Raw genomic sequence first — 18,914 nt, 5'->3', positions numbered from 1 at the left:
GCGTGCCCCCCTCTGCAAGCTCTCCCCCACCCGCTGCATGCAGTCACACTGCAGGGTTGCCTCCCCATACCAACGCTCACTCCCTGTACAGTGATGTTCAGATGAATAAAAAGCAGCATGAAGCAGGCATCTTTGCTGGATGAAGCCTGCTCCTGGACCAGCACTGAAGTAGTTAATGTATGGGGTCAAAGGTGAAAAGGCAGGAGACTGGCCTAAATGACCTATTGAGGTCCCTTCCCATTCTATAATCTGTCACCCACTAGTCCCAAAAGCCAGCATTTCCCAGCCAGTCACATATGTTCATCAGGAATAAGGGAGTGAAGGAGAGACCTCCAGAGGATGAGCAGCCACCTGAGGCGGGTGGTTATAGACTGTTCAGGCACGTCCCAGTGACATACAATAGGAATTGGGCACCCTAGACTGCAGAGGGCTGTGAGACCTGGCGTGCGCATGCTTCAGCAGATTTAGTTCTAAGGCCATGGAGAGTGAGAGAGGCTGGAGAAGAGCAAACATCCCCTCACTAGTACTTTACAAAAGGCCTCCAGAACTAACTGATTAAGGACTGGCTGAAAGTCAGTTGGGTGTAGCTGAATGAGCATGTATTTTATTAAAATCCCCTTCCACTCACAAAATGTATACAAATATCACAATAAAAATCCTACACTAAAGAGTGTGTTAAGGTTGCAAAGTCAAGCACCCAAAAGTTAGGAAATGCCACAATTAAAGGGGCCAGTGCAACCTTAATTCGACTCCATCTGTATGTGCATTATTGATACAGCCTTTAATGACCTGATTACATGTGTAAATCCAGTGGGACTTTATTGACTTGAAGGATGCAAGTTAAAGATATACATTGTGTAGATGAGATCAGGATCTGGCCCAGTGTCTTTTGGATGAAATGAACAACTGAGATCTTGATCACTTTTGGGCACTAAAGGGCCAGTGGCTCTTTTTGCAAGAGTACTGGCCAAATTCCAACTTGGGTAATTGCATTTTGCCTCCAGAATTCCCTATGTTCCTTCAAACCCAGGCTCCTCCTTCCCTTTATGTCCTAAACTATTGGATAATGTTGTTGTGTACTGTGAAACTGATGCAGTGTACCACCCCAGGGGCAGCGGCATTTCAGTGCTGACTTGAAGTGGTCTCTGGGTGTAGCTTGTATAGCTCTTTTGGCATGAAAGATGCTATAGAAGTGTGAGGCAGCATTATTTCTCTAGTTTCGGGCTATTTGGTTTCTAAACTCTCTGTTAAGGGAGATGTGCTGAAGGGGCCAAATATGCCACCCTTCCCATAACATGCACCAGCCACCCTGGATGCTTCTGTTAACAGTAACAAGATTGACAAAAGTGCATTCAGAGAAGGGGAGTCTCTTGTATTTCAGCAATGTGAGTGCCGCTTGGAGTAACAGGCTGAAAAGAAGGAAAGAGATAAGGGCTGTGTTGGGAAGGGGAGTGCAGCAGGTTGACAGTTAAAAATTATGATCTATGATATGGGGCAGGGGTGGGGGAGTATGATTCTGCCTAATGGCTCCATCACTGCATATATGCATCCAATTCTCCAAGCTGTACTTCTCTGCACAGCAGCTGGTGATGCTAATCCTTTGTCCTTATCAGGCTCACGTAACAGTGATTATAAGTGTGTCCTCTAAAGAAGCATTTTCCCTGAAAGAGGAAGGGTCTGGGAAGTGCAGATGGCAGAGGTTCTTGTGTCCTGGGGGAATGGTTTTGGTTGGACCATGTAGTCTGGGCTGGGAACTAGATTGCAAACAGGTGGGATGTTGCCTGGGTATTTCTCTTGAATGGAAGTTACTGTAAGGAGTAATAAGAAAAGGAGTACCCGTGGCACCTTAGAGACTAACAAATTTATTAGAGCATAAGCTTTCGTGAGCTACAGCTCACTTCATCAGATGCATTTTGAGCTGTAGCTCACGAAAGCTTATGCTCTAATAAATTTGTTAGTCTCTAAGGTGCCACGGGTACTCCTTTTCTTTTTGCGAATACAGACTAACACGGCTGCTACTCTGAAACCTGTAAGGAGTGATGTCTCTTCTGATTGAGAAGTGAGTGTCAGATGGTGCCTGTTACATTTAAGGATGCTTATTTAGTTTTGCATGGCCCCTTGTGGACTCCTCAAGGGTCTATGTCACGTTCATTGTGGTTTTTTTTATCATGTCACTGACCAGTGTTCAGAGTTCTGTTAAATGCACAGTCCTGTTTTGTTGGTATTTTTAGCCCAACCAGAAGCTGGAATAATCATTTAGTATTACAGACGCTCCCCGGGTGATGCAAGACCCGACTTATGCAAATCCACATTTGTGGAAAAAGATCCGTAAGCTAGAAATAGGAGTGTGTTTTTTGTTTGTTGGGTTTTTTTTTTTTTTGCGTAATCATGTCTATTAGGATCCTATCTGAAAGCCTCAACCAGGGTTGGGACCCCATTGCTGGGTGTTTTATGACAGCAGCTGAAGAAACAATTCCCACCCCAGAAACGAGAAATAAACCTTGCACAAGATGGAAGCTCTTTGCATTCGCTTTCCTTCCTAGTTTTGTACACCCAAGCAACAAGGGCAGTTCAGGCTGAGTATCAGAGGATAGCTTCCAGTTGCTGAGCTCTATGAAGCTGTAGAACTGTCTCCCCGGGGAAGCTGGGAGTCCCCTTGTCTGCAACATTTAAAACTAGACTGGACAAAATACTAGACAGCATGCTGTGCGGAAACAATCTGTGGAGATGGGTAGGTGTAAAAAAGGCCTGTGTGGCTTCTTCTCAGAACTGTCCCTCTAACCTATCTGAGCTTCACCAGTTAACTCATTGAAACACCCACCCACCAACCCTGGTCTCAGTGTGATCTCCTTGGTGGCTAACCAGAGACAGCTGGCACCAGAAAGCCCCATGTGACCCCATGGAACTCCCGTGAAACAGTGATTAATACTCATTTTTAAAATGGCTTCATGTGGCTGTCCTGTGGATTCATTGGCCTGTGGATTCATGGCTGTGCCTAGGAGTTGTCACTGCTACACTTGGCGTCGCAGACAGGGAACAGTGTGCATATCCCCTTCCACCCAGAAATGGGAAATAAATCGCAGCACTGAGCATCCAGAGGGCTATTTTGTCTAGTATGTGTTCTGGGGCCTCTCAGCCTTTCAGCATCTGCTGTGTTCAGGAGGCAGCTGGTACTCAAGCAGCTAGTGAAATTGCCACTGATCTCCCTTCTCTAGTGAGAATAATTCTCAAGGAAGATCTCTGAAGGTTTCTGTCTCCCCGCACCGTTTATAAGCTGTTGGCTTGGCTGCGCAGCACTTTCTGCCTCCACCTCTGTGGGAATTAGCAGAAAGCTGGAATGGTGACCCCCTGGAATGGTTCATGCTGGAGTTTGGAGTCTGTCAAGTCAGCAGCACTTTAATTATACCCCTGTTCCTTTCAGCAGTGTCCCCAGGGAGCAGTCTGGGGAGTTCTCTCTCTATCTACACCCCCTCACTTCTCGATCTAGATGGGTAACTATTGGCCTCTCTACTCAGACCTTCCATGAGAGAAGCAATAATCGTGATGTTCCAAACACACAGGCATCAAGTCTGCCAACTTGCTTTGCACACAAAGCATTCAAGAAGAACTATCAGATCATGACAGCTTTTGATGACTGTTGATCTGGGCCATATTTAAACCACCAGCCTTGGGATGACAGACTCCTAATTCCAATCCTTTGAGCGAGCCAATTGACCTGCCCTAGGCCTGGATTGGAGACAGTGTCCTAGAAATGAAATGCCTTCATTGCTCATTTTCAATCCTTCGAGTCACTCAGAGGATTCACTGAGTGCCTTTTGCTTAAATATAGATATTTATTATTTGTATTGCTATAGCATCTAAGAGCTGCACTGGTGGACCAGTACCCCATTGTGCGAGGTGCTGTACAAAAACAGAACAAGATGGGCCCTGTTTATAATCTAAGCATAAGACAAGAGGCAACCAGTAGATACAACAGAAAGACAGGAGGAAAAGAAGGAAACAATGAGACAATACGGGTCAGTAGACTGGGTAGTTGTCTCATGTAGTAAATATATGTCTCTAAAGTTGGTTTCGTGCATTATATTAAGCTAAAAAGATAGCTGCTGTTGAACTCTAGGACAGGAAGCTTCATTCCACACAGGAGACTTGGCTCACATTCTGCAGTTTGAGTGAGCTTTCTTTGCTGTCCTTATACTACTCTACATCAATGGGCTGCAGTTGGAGACTGGGAACTTGGAGCACGGTGAATGTAGCACAGGTTGCTCTGAGCCTTCGGTGTCTTCCAGATCTGAAACAACTAGGAGCTTCGCACTCTCCTGATATACAGCTTTGTCTCCCTCTGTTTAATTCCTCAGGTAATGTTTTCTGTTTAATAGGGTATGAGGCTCTGAACTGTTCTTCCTGAGCCTTGTTCTGTATTCTTAATTGCGAAGTGATTCTTTTTAGAGCACTTGCATGTTCCAGTTACCCAAAATCAGTTTGAGGGTTAATGCATGTTCATTGCAGAAGCAAGCAAGTACTTTGTACAATCTTATAAATTGATGGTATCTGCCTTAACACCTCGTGCTGAGCTAGCCATCCACACATCCTCCTTATTGGCAACAGCTGAGACTTGCTTTTCAACTTTCAGTTTTATTAAATCAAGTGTTGCACAGAACAATAAAGCCTAGATCAGATTATGGATCATTTTAATCTTTTGCATATCTCTAGCACATTTCATCTGGTGATCTAGGATTGTTTTACAAACATTAATTATGAAACTGCATAACCTCCCTCTGAGGAAGGTAATAACTTCAATAATACTTAGCATTTACACAGGCTTTGGATGTACAAAACACTGTACAAACAATAAGCTTTAAAACTGAATGCAGGGTAGTAATTGTTGTCATTCTTGTTACAAAGGAGAGAAAACTGAGACACAAAGAGGTGAAGTATCTTGGCCAGGGTTATTCATCAAGTCAGTGATGGTCAGAAATAGAGCCTTGGGGGTGTGACTCTAAATTCCTGGCTTTAGTTACAAGGCTGCACACCATTCCTTGAGTTGGGTCTGAATGATGAAGTCTCAGGGTGGCATAGATTATGGCAACTACAATTCACTAGCAGAACACAATGTGTAATTGAGCATAATACTGGATTCCATTTCTTCTGAACTTTTTGTTGAATAGTTTGGTATAACCATCTTCTTGGCCAATAAAAGATCCTTCATCTGGGTAATCAATTGTCCTTGGTGCTAGATGGTATCAAAGGGTGACTTAGTTGGAATATTTTTGCCATTTCAAGACAACATGAATCCATTTAACTTGTAATTTACTGGGTTTCCCAATTGTTTTCCTGTTAGCATTTGAGATCAAAAGAAAAAGCAAGGTAGAAAAGTTGACCAATGATTAAACTTTTATCTTCTTTTTTTAAAAAAAGGAGGGGGGATTGTGGGATATGATCATACAGGGGTAGAAGGGTGAAAGGTCAGTCATTGCAATGCATGGGTCTGTGAAGTCCTTTCCCGGGCAGTCAGCATGCTGCGTATTATCATTGCATTATGAAGAGGCCCAACCTCTGTCTCACCTGTGGCTGCAACAAGGCCAAACCTACCTTTCTTCCCAGCCTTTGTCTACGTAGAGTGTAATCTCTTCAGAGCAGGGGCTGTCTCTTACTATGTGCCTCACACCATGTGTCCCCGATCGTGGCTGGGGCCTCTAGGTACTGCTGTAATAGTACTACTAATGAACCCTTCCTGCACTTTAACTATGCTAATCTGAAAATAAGGTAGACAACCAAATTTGTCCCATCTCAGTGGAGTAGGCTGATCGGTGCTTGAATGATCTGTGGGGTATCTGATTACTCATAGAACAAATACTGGAGAGAGAACTCTCTTAGCAGGGAGAAAAGCAGCTAGGCTTCTTCCAGCTCTGGCCAACCTCAATGCCTTCATTAGGCAGCAGAGATGGTCAGACTGAAGCAGCAGGAGGAAGTAGATATGAATAAAATTATGCTCTCATTGATGTGACTAGGAGAACTAGTTATGGTGAAATAAGAACTGGCCAAAACCAACTCTTTGAGGTTCAAATAATTGGATTCCCTTTTAAAAATATTTTTAAATCTCCTGCACTCTCTGGCCTTAACCAGAACTTGAAGTGATGAAATCACTGACCAGTGGACCATCTATTTCATGAGAGAGCCTGTTCTTGGTAGACTTGTAGCCAGCCCAATTTTGCACACCAAGAGATTCAACTAAGCACACGTTTTGGGACCTTATCAACTTTTTCCTTCTTCAGACTCGTGGCTCACCTGTAGTCTTTAGGCTTTTCCTGTTCTTTGGGTCAGCCGCTGTCAGAGCACAGAGAGCCCTTCAGGAGGGTTCCTTGTGTAGGCCTTGAACTAGGAACAAAAGCTGGATTTGGGACTAGATCTTCTTCCTGCTTCTCCTCAGAGGCCAAAGGCCTGCTGTTTTGCTTGCTACAGATGGTACTAGATTAGCTCACCGACAGCCACAGACCCAGAAGTGTTTTTAAAAATCCCAAATGTATGAGAATAGCCAATGAAACTCAAGAAAAATGTTATTAAAATATCCCTAGGTCTTAGTCTGCCCCTGGACTTGCCTAACTAGGCCGAAGCCTTTTCAGTTACAGACACAAGAGTAGACGACTAAAAGCCTTTGTCTTAAGAAATCCTGTGTTTCTGTTGCTTGCCTCTCAAGGCTCTGCCTGTCAGCATTTCAGTCTCGCTGAGCTCCATTTCCTCAGTGTCAGAGATCATCTTGCTAACTTTGATGACTTGTCATCTATCCTCTGGCTTCTTTGATGCCGCCAGGTGAGTCCCAGAGTCATCTATTGTATGAGCCACTTGACAACGGTGAGCTTGTGGAAACGGTATCTTGGGAAGCAAATTAATTTCTGTCCCTCTTCTCAGTGCAATAAGCCAGTTGACAAATACTCTTGTTTTTAAATGCCCCACGCACACGTTACACCTTTCCCAGTTTCCTCCTGGAGGCCCTAACGTTTCAAATGGTCTTTTTGCTCTGCACAGTTATCAAGTAATACAGTCATAACTTTGCTTTGTATATCTCTTGCTCCAAAGCCCATTTGCATGGGTCTCCCACTGCGGGAGATGTGGGATGGGGGAGGCTGTGTCAACCAGCATGCGATTCCTTTTCGGTCTCCGTTGTAAAGGTGTTACGTTTTCCCACAATTCCCCATTTTACAGTATGTATCAAATGTTTCATGATGGACAGTTACAGCTGGACACACCAATGAACAGTGATGGGAGGGGCTCAGATTTGGTGTGGAGCTGATGTGCTCTCTTAGAATTGCCGACTGCTCATGTGTTGCAGGAGTTTGGTGAGCTACAGAAAGCACCAGCTGGAAATTCAGTTTGGAGAGAGCTCTTCACAACCGACAGTGGCCCAAAGCCATTCCCAGGGACAGAAAAAATACTGCAATATTTTGATAGTTAACAGAATATACACAGCCAGTTGTACCGAGCAATAGCCCCAGGTACTGTGATGACTGCAGAAGGCCAAAGCAGATAAATAGGTCTTTAAGAAACCAAAAACTGGCTAGGGTTTCATCACTTCTGACATCTCTTGGGAGAGCTGCTCACCCACAGAGCATTCCTTCCTCCCCCAGGGCTGAGCAATGACAAGCAGAAATACAGGCATGACTGGCATCTGCACAGTGAAAGCAGCATGGCCAGCTGTTCTGCACAGCTGCATGGGAACGTATGGAAAATCTATTACTTGGAGTCGGGACACAATACAAACAGTTTGTTATGGTGTCAAGGATATTTCATTGTACAATCACACAGCAGATGTGAAGTGATGCAAAATGCTACATATGTACAGATAGCTGCACGGGCGGGGGCGGGGGGCAGAAATCAGCTCTTTATTCTCTTATAATATGCTGAATGGTATGGAACGATGCCCAGAGTTTGTGATCAGGTAAAGAAACATCCCATTCCTACAATTGTACAAAAGGGGGCAAAGGGGAGATTAAGGTAGGAGCCTCAGCTCTGAATTTGTGACTCTTGTGAAATATAAAATCTCAACTTTAAGTTATAACATGCTAGCTTTTAGGCATACATCCCGGCTCCTCTACTGGGTGGAATGCTAGACATGCACAAGTCTGTCTCATAAACCGTTTGCTGCTCCACTTAAGGGGACACTCTCCATTACTTCGTGACACAGGGAAGGGGCTATGCTTTTGGAGCAGAAGGACCTGAGTTCTGTCCCCACTAATGATCATAAATTCCTGAATGTCCATAGCATGTATGTTTGTAGGTCCGTCCCAAGCGAGCCTCATATGCCACAGAAGCATCTTGCTGGGTGGTGCCTCCTTGTGGATGTGGTGTTGCTGGTTGCTTCTCCTTGGTTGTTGCCTCTGTCTGGGTCTTCCATGGCCTAGCCCTCCAGCCAGGTTACTTAAAAGTTCAATCCTCTTCCAGGGCATCCAAGTCCAGCTGTAACTGGACAGACCTCAGGCTGGCTTCTCCCAGCAGACCTCTTTAGATTCTCTTCATCCAGCTTCTCCTGGGCCAGCAGCAAAGTCCTTCCAAAGCAAACAGAATCACATCAGCCTTTCACAGAGCAGCAGGTTCCAGGGCTTCTCCCTGGCACTCCTCGTTGGAATTTAAAAGTACATTGGCCCCAGGACTTCCTCCGTGGAGTCTGGCCCCTTGTTCTAGGGGCTACCACAGAAGCTGACCCTCCACTCTTGTGGCTTAGCTCTTCAGGCACAACCCAGCTCAACTGGTCTCCTCTACAGCCGGTCCAGAACTGCTGGGCTTCATTTCTTTTAAGTCCTATATCCAGAGCAGCACAGGTGTGTCAGGGTGGGGCTAATGAAAAAGGGCTGGTTAGACTTGGACATCTTGGCTGTGAAAAGCCACCCTGTTATGGTGTGGCATTGTGGTGGCCAGGGACATATTAGTTGCATTGACTTGTGTGCATTATGGAGATACTGGTTGCAGCTCCGTCGTTAAGGTTGAGTTTGACTTTGTACTTAAAACAGGGATTTAATCACTTTGTTATATATGAGAAATGCAGCATACCCTCTCCAGAATTACAGCACTTACTCTTTGAGCAAAGAATGAATTTACCGAGCACTTACAAGTAAATCCATTAATTAATTTGAGTTAAGATTAATTTTAAAACGAACTTTTTAAGAAATTTAACATTTGTCAGTCTTGTCTTTGTCCTGAATTATCTTAATAATGGAAAAGCACAGACTATTCAAATGTTACATATAATTAAAATTCATTAAATCTTCTGCCTGGATTATATTTGAATAAAGAAGGTTATAATTACAATAATTGTTAATAACTTAGTTTATCTAATTGTTCTGAGTATATGGGATACAGGCAGGGTCAGGTCAATAGCTCAGGGATGTTGTAATTTCCAAAACGAAGCATTACAAAACCAGGAAATTCAAAGTTAAGATTACAATGAAAAGAAATCCAAACTAGTTAGAGTATGTATATGCACAGTTAAAACCCCCAAACAGCCTTAGCTCTGCCCTCTCTTACTGTCATATCATAACCTTGCCATTATGATTGAGGGATATTCGTGCCTGTTGTCCCAGATTAGATTAAAATTGATTTTTAAAGATGCTATTTCTCTTCCATATGTTTCTTGACTCATGGCATCACTATAGGGCAGACTTAAGTGTGCATTTCTGTACCCTGACATGTCTGACTTTCTTTAAGTGTAACTGAATTTTCTGGGTGTGTAATGTTTGCTTTAGGGATAATTACAGCAGTCCTGTACTTTCTTTAACCCTTAATTTATTTGTGTACTTTCAAGTTTAACACCTTTTAAACACCGGTTCTTGTCGTGAAGTAAAATATTAAAAAGCTGACTGCACCACTTTGCATTGTGGGCATCCTAAATCCCCCCTAGAACAGGAGGCAACTCTTACGAGGGAAGTTTTCTCTCCTCCTCCCTCCATCTTTATTTAGAGAAATGGGGAAGTGGGGAGAAAATAAATAACGGATGAAGATGAATAAACTCCCTGAGATTGTGAATCAAAGCCTCTGGAAATGCCTCTGTCTTTTTAAGGCAGCAGGAGACTTGTACAGTTTCAACTTCACCCCCCTTGGCAAAAAGGCCCAAAAGAACTCAGACAAGAGCCCTTTAAACAGATATTTGTTTAGCACTCCTTTGACTTTTTTGCTACAGCTATTTAAAAGAGAAAAGCCTTTTAATATTTAAGCACCATTGACTTGACTGAATTATTAAATGTCAATTTGTATTATGTGCATAAAAGGATCAATAAACAAAGAGAATAAAACAATGGACTTGGCTGAGGTTAGGGAGATGTCAGCTCCTCTTATCAGAACTGGAGGCAATCTCTCCCCTACCTGTCGGGCTGTGGTTATTCATTATTGGCACATAAGAGGGAAGGAATTAAGGACTGCACAGGACTCTTCACACCAAAGGCTTTGCAGGGATTTAAAGGGATGCTATCAAGATGAAAACTATTTGGCTTGGTTTCCAGGGGTGCTGAGCATCCACAGCCCCCTCAGCCTCTCTGGAAAATGGACAAGCTTTTCCTTTCTGCAATTCCACTCTATTTACATGCTGAAACTGGGCTGTAGTGACAGGTTTCGGAGTAGCAGCCGTGTTAGTCTGTATTCGCAAAAAGAAAAGGAGTACTTGTGGCACCTTAGAGACTAACAAATTTATTAGAGCATAAGCTTTCGTGAGCTACTTTTTTTTTTCCACCAAATGCATCCGATGAAGTGAGCTGTAGCTCACGAAAGCTTATGCTCTAATAAATTTGTTAGTCTCTAAGGTGCCACAAGTACTCCTTTTCTTTTTGGGCTGTAGTGTGTGTCTTTCTGTTTTCTGTCAATTTCACTGCTGATAGCTACTTTTGGGTTGGAGTTCCATGTGCAGGAGGTGGGGGGGAACCCAGTGAAAACAACAGTTTTTGTTTAATAGTAAAAAAAAATCCTGAAACTGCATGACAACATTTTTCTGTTTGTGACTGAGTTTAGTGCTGGATTAAACAGCCCTGGAGACTTAAGGCAGGTTTCGCCATTAAAACATTGGACTGGAATTGGGAGAGGTGTATTCAATTCCCTGCTCTGTCACAGACTTTCAGTTTGACCTTGTGCACGTCATTTAATCTCTTTGTACCACAGTTTCCCCATCTGGCAAAGGGTGGTGGTGGTGATACTTCCCAACCTGACAGCAGCAATCTCAGGATAAATGCATCCAGGTTTTGTGAGGTGCTCAGATAGTACAGGCACAGGGGCTGTCTGACTAGATAGATCATTCTGTTTCCATAGAATGGGTAAAGCATGGGCAGACACAGAGCAGGCTTTCCCTGCACCATCCCTAAACGTGCCTCAGCAATCCTGCCCTGAAGGGACAGTGTCTAGATGTCAGAGGGGAGTTCAGTCTCTTTCACTGACTCCATTCTTCACTTTTCCGCTAGTGCGGCCAGCAAGAGGACTGGTTAATGCCAGTTGTGTTGGGTTTGTGATGTGAACACCAGTCCCTTGGGAGCTGGTTTGAGATCATCCAGCTTCCCTCATGCAAGCCGCAAAACACTCATCAGATAGCAACGATTCAGTCACTATTGACCTAGGCTGAGTTCAGACCTAGGTACCAGGGTGCTTAGATCCTCTGTAAACACCGCGCCGGACAGAGTGAAATGCTCTGTCCCTGCCGCATAGTGTTCTGCAGCAGAAAACCCTGACTGGAAATACTTGAATTTAAGGGAACATTTTTGGTTCCAGCTATTTCAGGTCCTAGTGAGGTGAAAAAAGGAGGGTTTAAACATATTCTGGTTGGAATCTCCTTCTCCCACCCCCCGTCCCCTGCCCTCCATTAGAGGGGTTTAAATGGCTTCTGACTTTCAGATAAGGTATGGTCCAGCGGTGGGTAAACAGGCCCACATGTTGAATCTTTCCCTTTCAGCTGTACATTGCAGGTGAACCTGTGTGGCACACATTCAATACCTAGGAGTCTCCCCCTTCCCATACCTCGTTTATCTGTACCTCTCCTTCTAAGACAGTCACACTGTCTTAGAGCTGACGCTTAATATACTAGGAAATGTAGAAAATGAGTGTCCTCCAGCTCTCTCTGCAGAAGGTCCCTCGCTTTCTTCTGACAATTCCCTTCTCCTTCTCTCCTCCCTTCTGTCTGCTATCCACTTCTTACATTTCTTCTGGATCCCAATCTCCAACTAGCTGGAAGAGACTGGTCCTTTATTATCTCTCACTTTGAAGGATGTGGCTTGATTTGCATGGAAACATTCCTATTCAATGTGGGGAATTCAGAGATTTAAAATGCCAGATGGACCACTGTGATAATCTAGTATGACCTCCTGTGTAACACAGGCTGTAGGGCTTTCCGGAATTAATTTCTGTTTGAACTAGAATATATCTTTTAGAAACCCATCAAATCTTGATTTGTTTTTGTAGCCTCCTTTCCTCATTCGTAAACAAAACATATGGTTTGGGTCTCCTTTATTTGGACCTTGTTCTTTTTAAAAATAAACCTGCTAGTTGAGTCTGTACCTGTGTGTCTTTGTGTTTTGGGGGTGGACATGTGATTGTGGTGGTGAAAGTTTGCACTTGTCCCCAAATGTTCTCAGTGCTGCCTGTCAGGGAACCATATATGGTACTGTTCTCTCTCTGTCTTTTTGTTCTCTTTCCAACTTGGAAGTCACAGCTGTTGCCTGATGACTTTTTATATGAAAAGGAGCCCATACTCCCTCATCGATCAGGTCACATGCACTTTTGCTGCTAATCCAATCGACAGATGATTAGCAAATTGACATTTTCCTTTCCCTTTTGAAGGGCTGAAGTCTGCATGTATGAGCTTGCCTTTCATCTTTGTTACATGGTCCAGCAATAAAACAGCAGCCGGAGTTTCAAAGTGCTGTGTTTTCTGGATCCATAGCCGCAGATGTCTTGGTTGAAACATTGCAGTTGTTGTACCAAAGTGTGTGGGTTTTTTGTTTAAAAAAAAAGGGGGAGGAAAGAAGAGAGGAAATAAAACAAACGACGCTAGCTGTGACCTTGGGAGTGAGCTGATCTCAAATGCAGGGATGACAGGAGAGAGGCAAAACCCTTGGGATAGTTAGAGCAAAACACACTTTCTTACAAAGGTTATTAGCATCAAGTGACAGTTTTCCTTAGGACATTCATCTATTAAACTCCACTACCTGCATTGTCCAGTTACTGTGCACCTGGCTGACCTTCAAGACTTGCAGGGTGTCTCAGTCACTGCCATTGGGAGGGGAAGGAGAAGAAAGACAGGAAAGCAGAGGGCATGAGATTTGCACAGAGCAGCTGGCTTCTAGCTGAGTCCTGTTCAGGTCCTATGGGTTTGGCCCTTCCAGCTCCCCAGGCACAACTGTTGCTGTCAGATCATTTGCAACATGATGGTCAATGGGAGCAGAATGGACCTGCTTGCTTGCCATGGAATATAATGTCAGTATGTTGAGATGCAGACAGCAGCCTAAGAGCAGGATGGCTCATGAAATGAAGGATCTTTGAGAGGTTTTCTGACTGTTATCATTCGGTGCTTGTATGGAGATGCCTGTGTGAAATGAATAGTCGGGTCTCAGCCCAGCTCTTACTGGGCAGTGGTGCCCATCACTAACCACCATCACTACTAGCATTAATCCCTCTCCCCCACATTGACAGGCTCCAAGGAGAAGCTAAGGATTGAATAGGACATGGAGGCTGGACTCCCCTTTCCTTGCTAGGGGAGATTCCTGCAGGGGATGAAGCTCCTTAGAAGTTTTTAAGGTCAGGCTTGACAAAGCCCTGGCTGGGATGATTTAGTTGGGGATTGGTCCTGCATTGAGCAGGGAGTTGGACTAGATGACCTCCTGAGGTCCCTTCCAACCCTGATATTCTATGATTATATGATTCTATAAGTAAGATGGATGGATGCGCAAGGGAGTGCTCCACTCTCTGTGCTGGCTCTAACCCTTCACCAGTGCTGCATTTAATTGAAATGTTTTAAAAATTTAAAAAAATTGGTTTGTAATTGCAGCTGGAGTGGAACCCAACTGGGCCACGGCATATCCTCTGCTGCATCCCTTTTACTTTGTGGATGCTACAGCGAGATACAGGGATACGGCAAAGCTTTGTTTCTGCAGGCAGGGAAGCAAGGCCTAGGTAGTGAAGGAGGATTGAATCCTTTCCATGGCTGGGCTCAGAGGAGGAGACATTCTTCTTTTCCTCTCGTCGTTTGGAGTCTGAGTATAATGTGGCTGCATAACAGGATCTGAATATAACTAACCTCTACAAACAGTACTTAATGCAAGCGAAAGCAAGTCATTTTCCCCACCTAGAGAATTGCACTAGGGATATAAATATTGAGCTGCTGCAAGCCAAAGGGAAGGGATGGTCCTGCTTTGACGGTTAAATGTTTCATTGAAGCCCACAATATCCTTCCTTGTAAAATTAATCTAATGCCATTGCCCCAAAACCAAGCCAAGCCTTCTGGGTGACACCCTCTGGGTGATACGTTCTGTGACTCCTGCTGTTTTTTTTTTCCTGTTTGTTTGCTTTGTTTGTTTTTAAAAAAGAGCAGTGTTGCCGGAAGAGTCACTGGTGTTTCAGCTGAGGGTTCTACCAGCATGCTGCTGGGGCGATGTTTTGCTGGAGGTGCCATTAATTGGAGATATAAAGCTAAGGTTCTGATCACTTCTGAATCTTAAAGAGCCCATATTATAAGTGGCTAGCTTGCCTCCTGGGTGATTCCATTCTACATCCCTGAAATTCCTCCGTGCAGTTTCCATCTTCACTTGTTGTGTAGTGTTCTGGAGTGTCAGGCAGATGTTGCTTTGTCCACTTCCGCGACCGCTAAGTTTCTGTGGTGGGTGGAATGACTCCTGTATATTTATATAAATGCCACAGAGGCATCTAGCACTTTCCAGATGAAGTAAAGCAAGTTCCCTGCCCCCAAGGTACTGTATTTGTAATTAAATATAAGCAGGCAATCCAATGAGCAAAGCTGGCACTAGCACTTGGGGTTCAGGGTGCGATAAGTTGGCTGGCATGCTGGGAAAAGAGACGTGCTCAGCAGATTTTGTTTTGCACACTCTTTGGGTTGCAATCCTTAGCATTATCATGTTAGATTAGCATCATGGTGGCTTTGTTTTGTGATCCTCTCCTGAGTGGAGTCAGCTGTGCAGAGCACCAGAGTCAGGGTACTACTGGAAGGGTAGTTAAAAGGAGTTTAGAGGAGTGGCTTGGTCAGTGCTTAAAGAAGTGGAAAAAGTGGAGGGTCTCTCATTTTCTACAGAAACGAGTGACACCACATTTGCCTGTCCCCCCAGCCCTTATCTGTTCTCTTCCACGTCAGTGCTGCCCCTCCACATCTGTTCCACACACATACACCTCAGCCTCACCTCTGCTCTTCTTGCAACTCCAGGGACTCTTCATCCCCTCTACCAGGATGGGGAGGCTGCAATGGAGGGGTCTTTCTCCCCCTCCTAGAGAGGGGAGCAGCTCCAGGGCTGTTTACCCCTTCTGCTAGGGTTGTCCACCTCTGAGATGCAGGGAAAAAAAACAGGCACTGGCTACTCACCCACCCACCCACCCACAGAAAGGGTCCCAGTGCTAACTAAAGCTGATTCTCTTCCCTTCCCCCACCCCCAGTCATGAGCCCCTGCCTCCCCCACCCTTCTTCTCACCCCTCCCTGCTGGTGAGCCTTGTGACTATCCCACTTCCTGGCCCTCAGTGCAGAGAGGAGCCACCATGGTTTCAATGTGTTGAGGGCCTGGTGTGCACAGCAGGTGCCAGCTGCAGGGCAGTTACAGGATCGCTGCATGTGCACACAAATTTCAGGGAAGGTTGGTCCCAAGTAGGGAAGAACTTGACACATGAAATATTTTTGCCAGCAACTGCCAAGCAATGACAAAAACTGGTCAGGTGGCTGATCTGCCCTGCCCCTTCCCAGCCTGGGTGTTGCAGGGAGGGGTGTTGCAGAGGAATGGTCCCTGTTGCGCACAGGAGGGGAGGAGGACACAGAGCTGCTCTAAGTAGCTGGACTGTTTCTGTTTCCTCCTCCCTCTGTCCTGAGAACAGCTCCTGAGGGGAGGGGTAGAAAACATTGCCTGCTTCTTTCAGCAGCTCTGGTTGGCTGTTTACACTTCCGGTGGATGGAAAGTGGCCAATCAGAGGAAGTTTTCCCCCAGGCAAGTCTGAAATGTGCTCTTCAGTGACCCAGGAGAAATTTTATTTGCAAGTCTGCCAGCTGTTGCAGTCTGGCACACTTTATGCAGAGGAGAGCAAGGTCACTAGGCCCCCAAGAGGCAGTGGGTTTTCCAGGCAGAGGGAGAGATGTGAAAGAAGGTTCAGGGCAATTAGTGGGTGGAGTGGGAGGGAGCATGAAGACCCTGAAACTCTTATATCTCCAGAACTCCCCTTCTTGGCATCTGGTCAGTGAGCCTCTTCCCCCTACCCCCTTCCTGAGAGTAACCCAGCTCTCTTGATGTTAAGGGTCTGAGACCAACTAGACTCAGAAGTACCTGACTGCCTCAAATCAAGGCTACTCCTGGCTGGGACTCTGAAAATCTCCTGTGATGGGTTCGGTCACAGAGACCCCCTTGAGGCTGTTACCTGACATGCTGGAATTACCTCTGAGCTCATTTGCCCTGCCAGCTTGGGACTGTAGAACCCTGCCTTGTTGAGCCAGACACACTAGCCTGCTACAACACAGACCCAGGTCTGGTCCATGCCCCAAACCTGCAGCCTTTAACCAGAAACTGCTCAGCAGGTCACCCATCTCCAGCACCCAGACACCCAGCTCCCTGTGGGATCCAAACCCCAAATAAATCCGTTTTACTCTGTATGAAGCTTATACAGGGTAAACTCATAAATTTTCCACCCTCTATAATAGTGATAGAGAGATATTCACAGCTGTTTGCTCCCCCAGGTATTAATCACTTAGTCTGGGTTAATTAATCAACAAAAGTGATTTTATTAAGTATAAAAAGTAGGATTTAAGTGGTTTTAAGTAATAACAGAAAGAACAAAGTAAGTTACCAAGCAAAAGAAAAGAAAACACCCAAGTCTAAGCCTAATATATTTAAGAAATGGAATACCGGGTAAATTCTCACCCTCAGAGATGTTCCAATAAGCTTCTTTCACAGTCTAGACTCCTTCTTCGTCTGGGCCCAATCCTTTCCCCAGGTACAGATCTTTTTAGTTCCAGATCAGGTGGTAACTAGAAGATTTCTCATGACTGGCAACCCCCTTTGTTCTGTTTCACCTACTTTTATGGCTTTGGCACAAAGCGGGAATCTTTTATCTCTCTGGGTCCCCACCCATCCTTATAAATGGAAAAGCACCAGGTTTAAGATGGATTCCAGAACCAGGTCTCATGATCACATGTCCTGTGAGATCCCAAGCCTCCATTCTTTCCAGCCAGACTCACATGAACACAGGAAGGCTTACAAATAAACAAAGCCATTTACAACCAATTGTCCTGGTTACTGGGAGCCATCAAGATTCTAAACCACCATTAATGGCTCACACTTTGCATAGTTACAATAGTTACTTCAGAGTAATAGTTCATATTTCTAGCTTCAGATACAAGAATGATATATTCAAATAGGATGAACACACTCGGTAGATTATAAACTTTGTAATGATATCTTACAAGAGGCCTTTTGCATAAAGCATATTCCAGTTACATTACATTTACACTCATTGGCTCAAGGGAGACCTGATAAATGACCTCTAGAAAGCAGTTAAGATAATTCTGATATACAAATTCAAATAAATTTGTGCTAAAAAAATTTAAAAGACAGGAGATGTGGTGGTACTCTGGCTTTAATAAAGTGAATAGAAACAACACGCAGGGTTTGCGCTAATATTGTAGGAAATGCAAGTATTTCAGGATAGCAAGTAGAGATGAACATGGAGCATATTTCCATAAACATATGGAGTGCAACGTCACACCCCCATTAGGATTTAACTCACTGTCTGGTTTGGCAGGGATCTCCTCCTAAGAGTGTCACTGGGGCAGAGCTTCAGAGGAGGCACCAGGCACCCAGGACTTGTTCACGAGGCAGTGGTGGTAGTGCTGACCAATCGGACTCCTCCATTAAGAGGCGACATGAAGACATCCGCCACCTGGCTTCAATTAGATATCATCTGCTGCCTCCTCCCTTTCTTCTATTTGTGTTGCAGAGTTAATTCTGATGGACACAGCCCGGTCTTTCTCCAGCCATTAATATGCTATTGATTTGCAGCACTCATGACAGCGTTAATGGACACTGATAGTGTATTATTATTTCCATAATCAGCCTCAAGCCGGAGTGAATTTTCCTTTGCAAATGCTCCATCGATATTGTGCCCATCTTTCTGGCCTTCCGGAGAAGGAGCCAGCCTGATTTGTTTTGTTTAAAGTTTCAGTGGAGCCTCTGGTTTCTATCATTAATAGCTTAATCAATGATACCTGCTGAATAATGAGAGAATGCCTCCCTGGTCCCCCCACTGCCCCTCCCCGCGAAAAACCCCAAACCTTCCTTTACAGCATTTGCCATCCCTTCCCAGAACAAGTTTTATCCAGGGCTTGTTCTTGAAGGCACATTTTCATGACTATACAAAACTGTCCCTTTGTGCTAGACGCCCCTGCTCCATGTTCGTCTCTGCTTGCTATCCTGAAATACTTGCATTTCCTACAATATTAGTGCAAACCCTGTGTGTTGTTTCTATTCACTTTATTAAAGCCAGAGTACCACCACATCTCCTGTCTTTTAAATTTTTTAGCACAAATTTATTTGAATGTGTATATCAGAATTATCTTAACTACTTTCTAGAGGTCATTTATCAGGTCTCCCTTGAGCCAATGACCATCTAACTTCTATCTTCGCTGGCTCTTATTACTTAGAGGAATGATGTCATTTTCATGTTCTTGCTGCTCTTGTTGCTGCACTATATC

At 44.6% G+C, this 18,914-nt stretch overlaps 1 protein-coding gene and 1 long non-coding RNA gene across 6 annotated transcripts in view; one reads left to right on the top strand and one right to left on the bottom strand.

Moving 5' to 3' along the window:
- Positions 1-18,914, top strand: part of MDGA1 (MAM domain containing glycosylphosphatidylinositol anchor 1) — a 196,645-nt gene that overhangs the window by 37,764 nt on the left and 139,967 nt on the right. The gene's annotated exons all lie outside the window — the stretch shown is intronic.
- On the bottom strand, positions 4,687-18,049 carry LOC122459458. Its single transcript, XR_006280171.1, has 3 exons — positions 17,951-18,049; positions 9,802-9,938; positions 4,687-8,540 (listed from the first exon to the last, which is right to left on the bottom strand). It is a non-coding gene; the product is annotated as an uncharacterized LOC122459458 (long non-coding RNA).

The sequence above is a fragment of the Dermochelys coriacea genome, chromosome 3 (assembly GCF_009764565.3).
Source record: "Dermochelys coriacea isolate rDerCor1 chromosome 3, rDerCor1.pri.v4, whole genome shotgun sequence".
Lineage (NCBI taxonomy): Eukaryota > Metazoa > Chordata > Testudines > Dermochelyidae > Dermochelys > Dermochelys coriacea.
Note: the sequence above shows the minus strand (reverse complement) of the source record. Positions and strands in the feature narration are given on the sequence as shown.